The sequence below is a fragment of the Neophocaena asiaeorientalis genome, unplaced genomic scaffold (genome assembly GCF_003031525.2).
Source record: "Neophocaena asiaeorientalis asiaeorientalis breed wild unplaced genomic scaffold, Neophocaena_asiaeorientalis_V1.1 scaffold56, whole genome shotgun sequence".
Taxonomy (NCBI): domain Eukaryota; kingdom Metazoa; phylum Chordata; class Mammalia; order Artiodactyla; family Phocoenidae; genus Neophocaena; species Neophocaena asiaeorientalis.
The window spans coordinates 981487-992092 of NW_020175837.1; the positions used below are offsets into that span (position 1 = coordinate 981487).

Consider the following 10606-nt stretch of genomic DNA (forward strand, 5'->3'; position numbering starts at 1 on the left):
TAGAGCCCTAACTCCCAATGTGACTGTAGTTGGAGATAGAGCCTGAGAGGAAGTGAAAAAGGTTAAATGAGGTCACGGGGTAGGGCCCTAATCTGACAAGGTTGGTGCCTTTATAAGAAGAAGGAGAGATAGCAGTGCTTTCTCTCTCTACCATGTAAGACCACAGCAAAAAGGCATCTGTCTGCAAATCAGAAAGAAAGTTCTCACCAGAACTTTAACCTGCCGGACCTTGATCTGGGGCTTCTAATGTTCAGAACTGTGAGAAAAGACGTTTCTGTTGTTGAAGCCACACAGGCTGTGGTATTTTGTCATGGCAGCCGGAGCAGCCCTGGCAAAGTTATGTAAACACTCCAGAAACAGCCACCATGACTGGGCAGGAGGGAATCCAGTCACCTTCCAAGACTGGCATTTCACCCTGACTGGTCCTAACTACCCAGATGCTCATCAGACTTTTTAGGAAGTAACTGCTGGATCATCTGCCTTCAGATCTAGACGTTAAAGTTTTCTGAAAGGGGATAAATCATATTTACCTTGAATCCGTGAACCTGGCATTACTCTTTGTGGTCGATAAACATTAGTTGCAAGATGAATAAATCCATGAATGAATGAATGAATGGGCAGTAAATGGAATGTAAACTGACTATAGTGTCTGGTCAGTTTTCCAGATCATTCCACATTTCTTCTATATTCGCAATAACCTTTTTTACCCAAGGTTTTTTATACATTTCTTTTCAAATAGCCTAAAGATGCCTGACCAGGATACCTTCATCGAGTTCCAATCTGTAAAGGAATGAAAATGTAGAAGCAGGCATCTCAGGGGCCATCCTTCTTAAATACACAGTGTGTTCCACTGGATCTCTACATATGGATGGCTTCCTTGGTCCCCATGTCACAGTTGAGATATTCAGATCATTTAAGTCAGCTTGCTATGTTTAAAAGGGATTGCAAGGTTCTGTTCTAAGCTCAAGAAGCTACTTCTTTTTGCAGATATCAGAATACCCAACTCACAAGGTAGTAAACTGATAATTGTATTTTCCTTTCTATATATGTTATAAGTCTACGGTAGGCTTTCCAGGGCTGATATCCTGATTCAGTGATCTTTCAGCTGTGCAGCTTTTTTAAAAAGCTGTTTTCCAGATGGTTTCTGCCCCTCTAGGCATAACATCTGCTTCCCAGTCAGCCAGAAATGGGAAGGGCACATCTTTGCCTTTTTGTTTTGGATCCCATAATCCAGCCCAGGGAGTGGTGCCTACATCTCCTTGGCCAGAACTCCACAGTATAGCTCCCCTTAGATGCAAGAACAAGAAGAATGCAAGGAAGGGCTTGGTTGAGAATGTGTGTTAACTGAACCAACCTCCACTGTCTTCCACACAATCTCCAGGAAGAAGAGGAAGCTTTTGGAGAATCCCAGACGAGACTTGGAGACAGGGAGATAAGAGGGGCTTCTGAGATTCAGCAACAAGAGATTATGGGCATTCCCTTCTCAGCCATTTAAAATAAGTTCCATGGAAGCCCAAGTCTGTGTCACCTTGTTCCAACCTAAATAGCCAACCCAGGATGAGGTGTCCGTCCTGACGTGAACTAATCATGCTTAGGGGGCCTGCTAGCTGAGGGTCAGAGTTGGACGGTTCATTCGTGGGGACACGGGGTCACCCGATGAATTGATGGCTATTCTCAGAGAAGGAGGCTCATTTTGAGTCAGGGAGCCAGCCAGGGGGCCCACCTAACCTTGAGGGGGTGAATGGGAATGGCAAGCAGCTTCTTCCAAGATTGCTTCCTGAAGATACTGATGGCCCCCAGTATCCCCCTGAGGTGGTTTTAGGGACCTTGAAGAACAGAGCTCTGGTCTTAGCATCCAAAAACAAGCTCACATCCCAGCTCTGGCCAATGACTTTGGGCAGCTCATTCCTCAGACCTCCGTTATCTCCTGCATGAAGTAAGACTAGAAATACCCATGGATAGAAATGGAATAAGCACCCTCTGACAGGCCGAAAGCATTGTGGACAGAGAAGGTGGTGTTATGATTTCCAGAACAGTGCCAAGTTGTGACTGCCTTTGCCAGCCATTGATATGTTTCATGTCACTGAATGTGATCTCACGAGAACACAGGCCATTAATATTTACAAAAAGAATCTTCCTTCCCACAACCCGTCTTCAGTTTTTCCAGGCCTTCTGTCACTTCTCACCAGCCATGTCCTCTTTCAGGAGTGGATGGGGAGAGATACATTTGTGTCTAGAGCGTGCGTCTGCTGGAACCAAGAGCTGTGTGTCATCATTTGTAGTGTATGTGAGTAGAGGAGGCAAAACCTGATCTTCCCCTGCTCATTGGAGCTCACACAGAACCCAAAGGGTTAAAGCAACGTTCCAAGGAGCTGCACACAAAAGTATCTAACAGGCTGTCCGGTGAGATAGTCACTTGACCACGCTACATTCAATGAGGTCATGGTCCCACATGCATCCTCTTCTCCTTGGGAGAAGGTGCATAAAATATAAATAAATGATCAGGTTACAGAATGAACTCTGAATGACCAGTTTTGGCTCAAGTAAAGGCCTTCTCCTGCCTCACAGTTCCCCGACGATAAATCTTTCAGCAGCAGGTTGATCCTTTTCAGAAACAGACTGTCTAGCAATGTTTCCACCTCCTGCCCCCATCAGGATGGAGTGAGTACGAGGCGGAGGCCTGGACGCACAGACAACCCACCGCAGACTCATGCCTGGAACAGCTTTCCTCTTTCAAGGGCCGACTGGTCGATACTCTGGCTGCTGCTGGGAGGGAGAGGAAAGGGAACAGGTTGCAATGTCGCTAATAACAGCAAACGCAATAGACCATCTGCAGAAGGGAGCCGCTGATCTGTCTCCCAGAGAATGAAGCTCCGAGGTTGAAGGGGCCAGACCCAGCACTACTACTAGAAAGAATGGCAACGTCCTTGCAAATGTTTCCATCCCCTTAGTTTTCCCTTGGGGTAGATTATTTAAAGTCTGTCATGAGTCTTTGCAAATTCATAACTTGCATGTGCTCATTTTCCCTGGGTCCATCTGTGCCCATGGGAAAAGGAATATAAAGGAAGGAGGGATGCTTTGGTGACAAGATGCTTAGGGTTGATGGGGGAGGGGGGAGGAGGACCCAAACTTATGAAGCTGCTACTCTGACCAGAAATGGAAACCACCCCTTCCAATCAGCATGTTGTTTTTGATAAAGAAATAAGACAAGGTTACTCTCCTTTGTCTTGTTTCTCTGGTTCCCTTGCTGTTTGCTTTTCTCTTCAAATTAGGTAGGGCCAGAGTGCATTAACGTGACCAGTGAACTCCTACTCAGTGCCACCAACTCTTGCCTCCGTGGGAAGTTTTCATGTTGGATCCGGCTACTGGCCTTCTGTGCTCTAAAGGCTAACTCTGCAGCCTGATGGGCCGGCCGCTTGACCCTTCACCTTCAGCCATCCTGAGACTCAAGTTCTTTCTGCTCCCACCTGGCTTGCTGGTCTGCACTCCCCTGGGTTATTGACAGAGTCCTGGATGGCCCTACTGTGTCTTTGTGTGAATTACCAAAGGCTCCCAGCTCTTGGCAGACCGACTAGAAAGCATCCCTCTTCGGACTGAGGCAGCTGAGCCAGGGCACACGGCCGGCACGTGGCACGCAGGCTGGTCCTCAGCCCCCAGGTGCACCCCTGCACTGCACGTGGATGCACGCCGTGGCCCTGATTGGCGGCAACACCTTTCTCTTTGCCCTCCAGCCCAGGTGTCACTGAGAGGTCGGCCAGGGGGCAAGTCAGGCAGTGCTTACTCTCCAGGCTCCTTTGACTCCTGTCAGGGGACTGCCACATCCTGGCATGCACAGGGATAGCTCAGCTCTTGTCACAGAGGCTTTCATCTCATTCATTCACTCAGTAAATACTCAGTGAACATCTTCCAAGATGTTCATCACACCACCCTATAACCATGCACCAACTCTTTACCAAGATGTACATCTGGCCCCCAAATACCTGTGAACCTGATATATTGTACTTGTTAATCTAAAGACCAGGAATGCTGTTGCAAAATGCTTTACCTTTATACCTAAATGTATATTTGTGTTTTCTCCAAGTGCTCCCTACTTAGCAGACCACAGAAGGTCAGTGCACAGTGGTCTGATGCATTGCTTGGAGTATGCGTCATCCATGGGCCCTCCCGGATTCACGGCAGCTATGCGGTCCCCTTGGGGGCCAGGCTACCTCTGGTGAAACTTCATTTCGGCACAGGTGTTGGTGACATGGTCTAGTCCTGTAGTGAGAGATTCAGTTGCTCCTTGCCTTGGTGGCCTGTCTACACAGCTTCATGAGGGGAAAGGTGGGGGAGTTTCTGTCCCACCACTTAGCTACAGAAGGAAGACTAAATCCTAGCACCTGGAACCTTCAATCAAGTCACACTTTTCTCTGTCCCTTGGTATAAAGGAAATGTTGGAGACTGAAACATACTCTAAGAAAAGATAAGGCTTGCTTCCTAGATATCTTTTGGCAAAAAGGGTTATTGAAAGTCTAGTGTTGTTGGTCGAGGGAAAAGTCCTCAAATCAGACTTCTGGGTTCAAATCCCAACTCAGCCATTTCCTAGGTATGTGTCTTAGTCTGCTTGAGCTGCCATATGAAAACACCATAGACTGGATGGCAACTTATGGTAGACAACAAATTTATTTCTCACAGTTCTGAGATCAAGATGGACAGGTTCTGGTGAAGTTCTTCTTCCTGGCTTGTAGATGGCTGTTTTCTCATTGCGTCCTCACATGGAAGAGAGAGAGAGAGACAGAGAGAGAGAGGGAGAGAACTAGTGCTCTGGTGTCTCTTCTTACAATGGCACTAATCCCACCATAAGGGCCTCATCCTCATGATCTCATGTAACCCTAACTACCTCCCAAAGGCCCCATCACCACATACCATCACATTGGGTGTTAGGGCTTTAACACATGAATTTCAGGGGGACATAAACATTCTGTCTGTAATATTCTGCCCCAGCTCCTCAAAATCACAACCTTTTCACATGCAAAATACATTCCTTCCACCCCAATAGCCCCCAAAGTCTTACCTCCTTCCAGCATCCACTCTAAAGTCTAATGCCCAAAGTCTCACCTAAATGTCACCTAAACCAGATAAGGGTGAGACTCCAGGCATAATTCATCTTGAGGCAAAATTCTTCTCCAGGGACTTCCCTGGCAGTCCAGTGGTTAAGACTCTGCACTTCCAATGCAGGGGGTGCAGGTTCCATCCCTGGTCAGGGAGCGAACTAAGATCCCACATGCCGTGCGGAAAAAAAAAAAAAAAGAAAAAAAATTCTTTTCCAGTGTGAACCTGTGAAACCAGACAAGTTGCATGCATCCACAATGCATTGGTGGGACAGGAAGAAGACAGACATTCCCATTTCAAAAGGGAGAAATTAGAAGGAAGAAGTGGCTGACAGGTCCCAAACAGGTTCAAAACCTAGCAAGGCAAATTCATTAGCTCTTAAAGCTCGAGAATAATCCTCTTTGGTTTGATGTTTCACTCCAGCCCACGGGAGAGGCAGCGTCGCCTCCAGGCATCAGTGGGGTAAGCCCACACACGTGGCAATCTGCGAGGGTGCAGCTGGGTGGCAATCCTGATCTTTGAAACTGACGTAAAGGCAGCCTTGCCCCCCGACCCCAGGACAATATGAACCTGACATTGTACCTATGGAAACTAAGAAAACTTTCTGGGCTTATCTGTGATTGGAGCAGGTAATGCTACCTGCACTAGAAGCACTTCTGAACCGGTTAAAAATACACATCCGAGGCCCCCCACAAAAAGCACTATCGCAGCCCCTATTGGGCAAGAGGCCCAGGAATCTGCATTTTAACTCAGCTCATTCTGATGTGCCCTAGATGCTGAGAACCACCGCCACCAGGGAACTCAGCATAGGATACTGAGTCATTATTTCCCTCCCTATGTTTTATTAAATTTATTTGTATGTGCTTTAATGTTATTGCCTCATGTGAGTTTCTGTTAGCATTTTATTCCTCTTGTGTTCCTCTAGTTGTATATCTTTTTCCTTCAGGGTGGGGTTCAGGGCAGTTTTCTGCTTTGGTTACTGCTACCGACCACATCATCCCCTTGCTACCCTCAACCATAACAGACAGCCCTGCCCACTCCCTCCTGATTTATCCTGTATTGTGTTACCTTCTCACCCGCCCCCCCCCCACTTCTTGGAGATTTAAGGAGCTGTTTTTATTGTTTCTAGCGCCAACACATCTGTCATATATTTCGCTCCAACTTAAAAACATTGGAGAATCACTGGTTACTTAGCGCAAAGTGATGTCTGCCCTAGATGACCATTTCTTTTGTAACTGGCTCTCACTCAGTGAGACTGGATATTGCGGGCTTCTCCTTTCCCACTCCCACTGCCATTTCAATCAGACCCTTGAACTCAGAGTATACAGAGATGCTCTCAGCCTAGGTTTGTATATATAATGACTTCATTTTGTGACTCAAAGTAAACTTTGTGGTTCATTCACAGTTTCTCATTTTTTTAATTAATTTTTGTTGGAGTGTAGGTGATTTACAATGTTGTGTTAGTTTCTGCTGTACACCAAAGTGAACCAGTTATACATATACCTGTACATATATCCACTCTTTTTTAGATTCTTTTCCCATATAGGTCATTACCGAATATTGAGCAGAGTTCCCTGTGCTATATATATAGTAGGTCCTTATTAGTTATCTATTTTTTATATAGTAGAGTGTATATGTCAATCCTAATCTCCCAATTTCTCATTTTTGTAGACTACTCTTCCTCCATGAACACAGAAAATTAAGCCGTGGTCATAACTGAGGAAATGATATAGTGCAAAGTGTGTTAACAGCAGGCGGTAAATAGATTGGTAAGAATCGGTCTGCCTCTATGGGAATTGTATCGATAGTGAGAGTCTTACTAGTCAGAAATAGAAATCAAGTTGATTTAACCTAAACAAATGAGGAATTTGCTGGAGGACATCAGAGAGCTCCCGGGTTTTCAGACTCAGAGCATAGGTAGGAACCAAAGGGGTCCGGATAGCCAGTCCTCATACAGGATGTGGTCAGGGCAGGAGACTGGTGAGGGTGCTGGGCGGTGCCCCTGTGGCCAGTCACTTCCAGATTCAGAGCCCCGGGCAGAGGTTCTGATTAGTTGAGTTCTACCACGTGTCCACTGCCCCCTCTCCTCCCCCCCCCACACAGGGACCCTCCCATAGAACCCCCATAGTGGAAGGTGAGCCTTCCTCTTCTCCCACATAGTTCCTCCAAAATACTAAGAAGATTTGAATGTTGTGTAGCTTTATGGCAAAAGCCCACCCCAGGTATCATTCACATGCCCCTATCTCCACTGCAATAATCCATCAGTTATTGAGGACATCTGTTTTTTTTCAGGCACTGGGCTAGATGCTCCATGTGTAGAATCTCTAGTCATTACCACAACCCTGTGAAGTAAATAGCAGGAAGTACTTTTTACAGTTGAAGACACTGAGGCTTGAAGAGGTTACGTAACTTGCCTGTGGCCAGACAGGTGGTAAGAGATGAACCCAGGATGATCTGACCCCAGAACTTGTGGCCCGTCCACTCCATCAAATTGCCGCCTCTATGTATTATTTTCACCTAAATCCTTTTCTCCATATCCCAAGTAGTTTATGCAGATAGAACTTGTTTCTAAACTGTTATGTCCGCATCTGAATAATAGAGGGTATTGACAGATTTCTCTCTAAGGTTTTCATCTGTGTCATTCTGTGTTTCTAGAACTATATTCTGTTGGTTACCGTTTTAAAATGGCATTGAGTGCATAACTGCAGAGAAGGTTTGGATGATGCTGGTGGAACCCTTATCAGTGTCAAGTGTGACACCATTTTCTCTGGCCTTACGCAGCCTTCCCCAGAAGATCGTACCTCACCTCCCAAATCAGGTCCCTGTAATCTGTTTGGAAATTAACCACAGGCCTGAATCCCGGTAGAAGTGGCTGCTGAACATACAGTCCCTGCTGTCTGGTTGGTGACATGCTAATAATCACCCTTTCTTCTTCTAAATGAATACTTCTCAGCAGAGACTCAAAGGAACTTTTTCAAAGAAGACAGTGTATGTGTTCACGCCACTTTAATGTGGACAAAGTTGGGAGGTGGGCGTCATTCAAGTAATCACCCCTGATGCTCTCTAGGGCACATGTGGTTTTAACTAGAAACTAAAGCTCCCTGGACACTTTTCAGAACCATGTCTCTGGCTTTGGTCTGGAACTCCTGTCTGGAACAGCAACTAGTATCAGGGCATTAAAACGCATATGCTCTGGGTGTGTTTCTTCCTCATGAGAGGTGGTTTGTGATTCATTCATTTAATTGTGCTGTAAGTGGACATTTATGGAGGACCTGCTTGGGGCCAGCAATTATATCAGTGTTGAGCTTTTACTTACAAAAAAGACAAAATCCTCAGCAGGGGGTGTAGGGGTGTGGCTGGGGGAAAGTAGATATTAAAACATAATGAAAATGCAGGGTGATGGAAATATGTTATGAATGCCTGAGGAATGTATTAGAGGAGCACAGAGAAGGGAATGACTAGATGTTTGGGGGTAAAGGTGAAAAAAAAATCATAGAAGTTGCATTTGAGTGGAGTTGTAATGAAACAATTTAACCGAAACATTAAGTGGGAGTTTATTTGTAGGCTGAAGGGCAAAAGTGTGCAAGTTTTAGGACATATAGAGTTCAGGATGACCGTGAATTACATAGGAAGGGAATAATAACAGAGTGAAAGGAGAATTTGAAAAGGAGCTAAAAGAGGCAATGATATGAGTAGTCATATATGTCCTGCAAGGGGCTTGGATTACGTTAATAGTGAACCACTGAAGGTTTTCACCTGGAGAGGGACGTGATCAGATTGTATTTTAGAAAGTCCACTCTGTTGACAGAATAATGAATTAGCGCCAGAAGGGGACAGGAGACTTTACAGACAGCCAGATTACAGGTACAATTTTACCATTTTGGAAAGAATTTATGGAGGAATGAGAAGACATCGTTTTTCACAGTCTCCTTAAAAATATGAAGCCCGTAAGGATCTGATAGGAAAATGTGTAGTATTTTCATTAGGAAATAATTGCAGTGCTTATTTTCTTTTACTGGCCTGAAATCTTAAAAAAAAAAAACAAAAAGGACAGTAAGTGAGTACAGTATATCTTGACTTTTTAGAACATAAATTTTATATAGCATGAGCTAGATTTTGTTCTCTAACCCATAAAATGATTAACAGCAAAATCCTCGGTTATGGATAATAAGTTATTAAAGAATACTAATTCCTAACAGAAAGCTTTTACACTGGTTGTCCACGCCCTGGAAGTACTTATTTCCCATTCAACGCTATATTTAAGGACCACTTTCAAACATCTATCATGTATCATTGAAGTAGATTGGAAGATGTGAGTGTGGACTGCATTAAGACACGTCAAAATGAGTAAGTGTTTTAGTAAGCTGTTCTATTTCTAATACAAGCCAGTGAAAAAAACAATGAGCCCGTCTCCAGTGTTAAGATGGGAAAATATGAAAACCATCCCAGCTTACTCCACTCATCACCATGGTTTCATCATCTATTACACAGTAAAACAAACATAGCCACTGACTATAACCCTTAATGAGCATATGTGACTCTGATAATATTTATCGGGTTTATTTGTTTGAGGCCAACTGAAATGAAAAGAAAACAGTGCAGCGTTGGGTCATTAGTCTCTTCTGACGTGTGCTGTAATTCTAAGGAAAACATTAGTAGCCTATTTTTAGCCAGTACCTTCATCCACTGAAGCGATAATGGCCCAAGGAATAATCCCTGGGATGGAAAACAGAAATTCCCAGAATTAAATGTTTTTGCTCATCTGTTCTATGGTCATAGGAACTCTATCAGCATCATCATTTCTCATCAACATCGAGAAATGTTTTACATCAGACCATTATGCAATCCTCCCCAACTAGGCTGCCATTCGTCTTCATCTTTCCTAAGTCAGGATCCTCCCAGCCAAAATAAATGAAAAATATCACCTCCTCCAGGAAGCCTCTCTTTCCCTGGTAAACGTTATCACATGCACTTGACATTATTTTCACTTCCATAATCTGTTTATCCTGTGTTCTTTCCCATGCTCAAATATGTTAGTTAAAAAACTCATACAGAAATGATAGGCGTGAGACATTGTTTTAGACTTCACAGGGCTGGTGTATGTGGAAGGTGGCAGATAGATGAAAAAAGGTACTTCCCTGCAGGGGTACAAACCCAGCAGGGGGGACAAGGCAGATGAATAGGATCTAAACGTGGTCTTCAGTCTTGTTTCAGCTCAGCATCTGAGCAGAAGGCAGCCCCCTGCCACCAAGCCCGGGGACCCACTGGTTGACAAAGTGTGTACGGACCTGACATGCTGGCCACAGCCTAGGCTGGAGGGGTGGAAGGAGAGGAGGTCTGGGGAGGTGTTTGAAAACTCTCAGGAGGAATTGGTGATTTTCTGCACGAGAAAAGAGTAACTACTCATTTAAAAATGTTTCATTTTTTTTATTAAACTTGGGTGGGAAGTACAAAGGTGTTTGTTATGTTATGCTTTATACTTTTTGTGTGTCTTATTTATTTCATAATAAATATT

The 10606-nt window shown here is 44.6% G+C and overlaps 1 protein-coding gene across 1 annotated transcript in view; it reads left to right on the forward strand.

Annotated features, from left to right (window-relative positions):
- The window catches only part of SUGCT (succinyl-CoA:glutarate-CoA transferase), a 735783-nt gene extending 728939 nt beyond the window's left edge, over nucleotides 1-6844 (forward strand). The window contains exon 15 of the transcript XR_003001522.1: nucleotides 6763-6844. The gene's annotated coding sequence lies outside the window, so the exon portion shown is untranslated. The remainder of the gene's footprint in view (nucleotides 1-6762) is intronic.
- Nucleotides 6845-10606: the final 3762 nt, after the last annotated feature.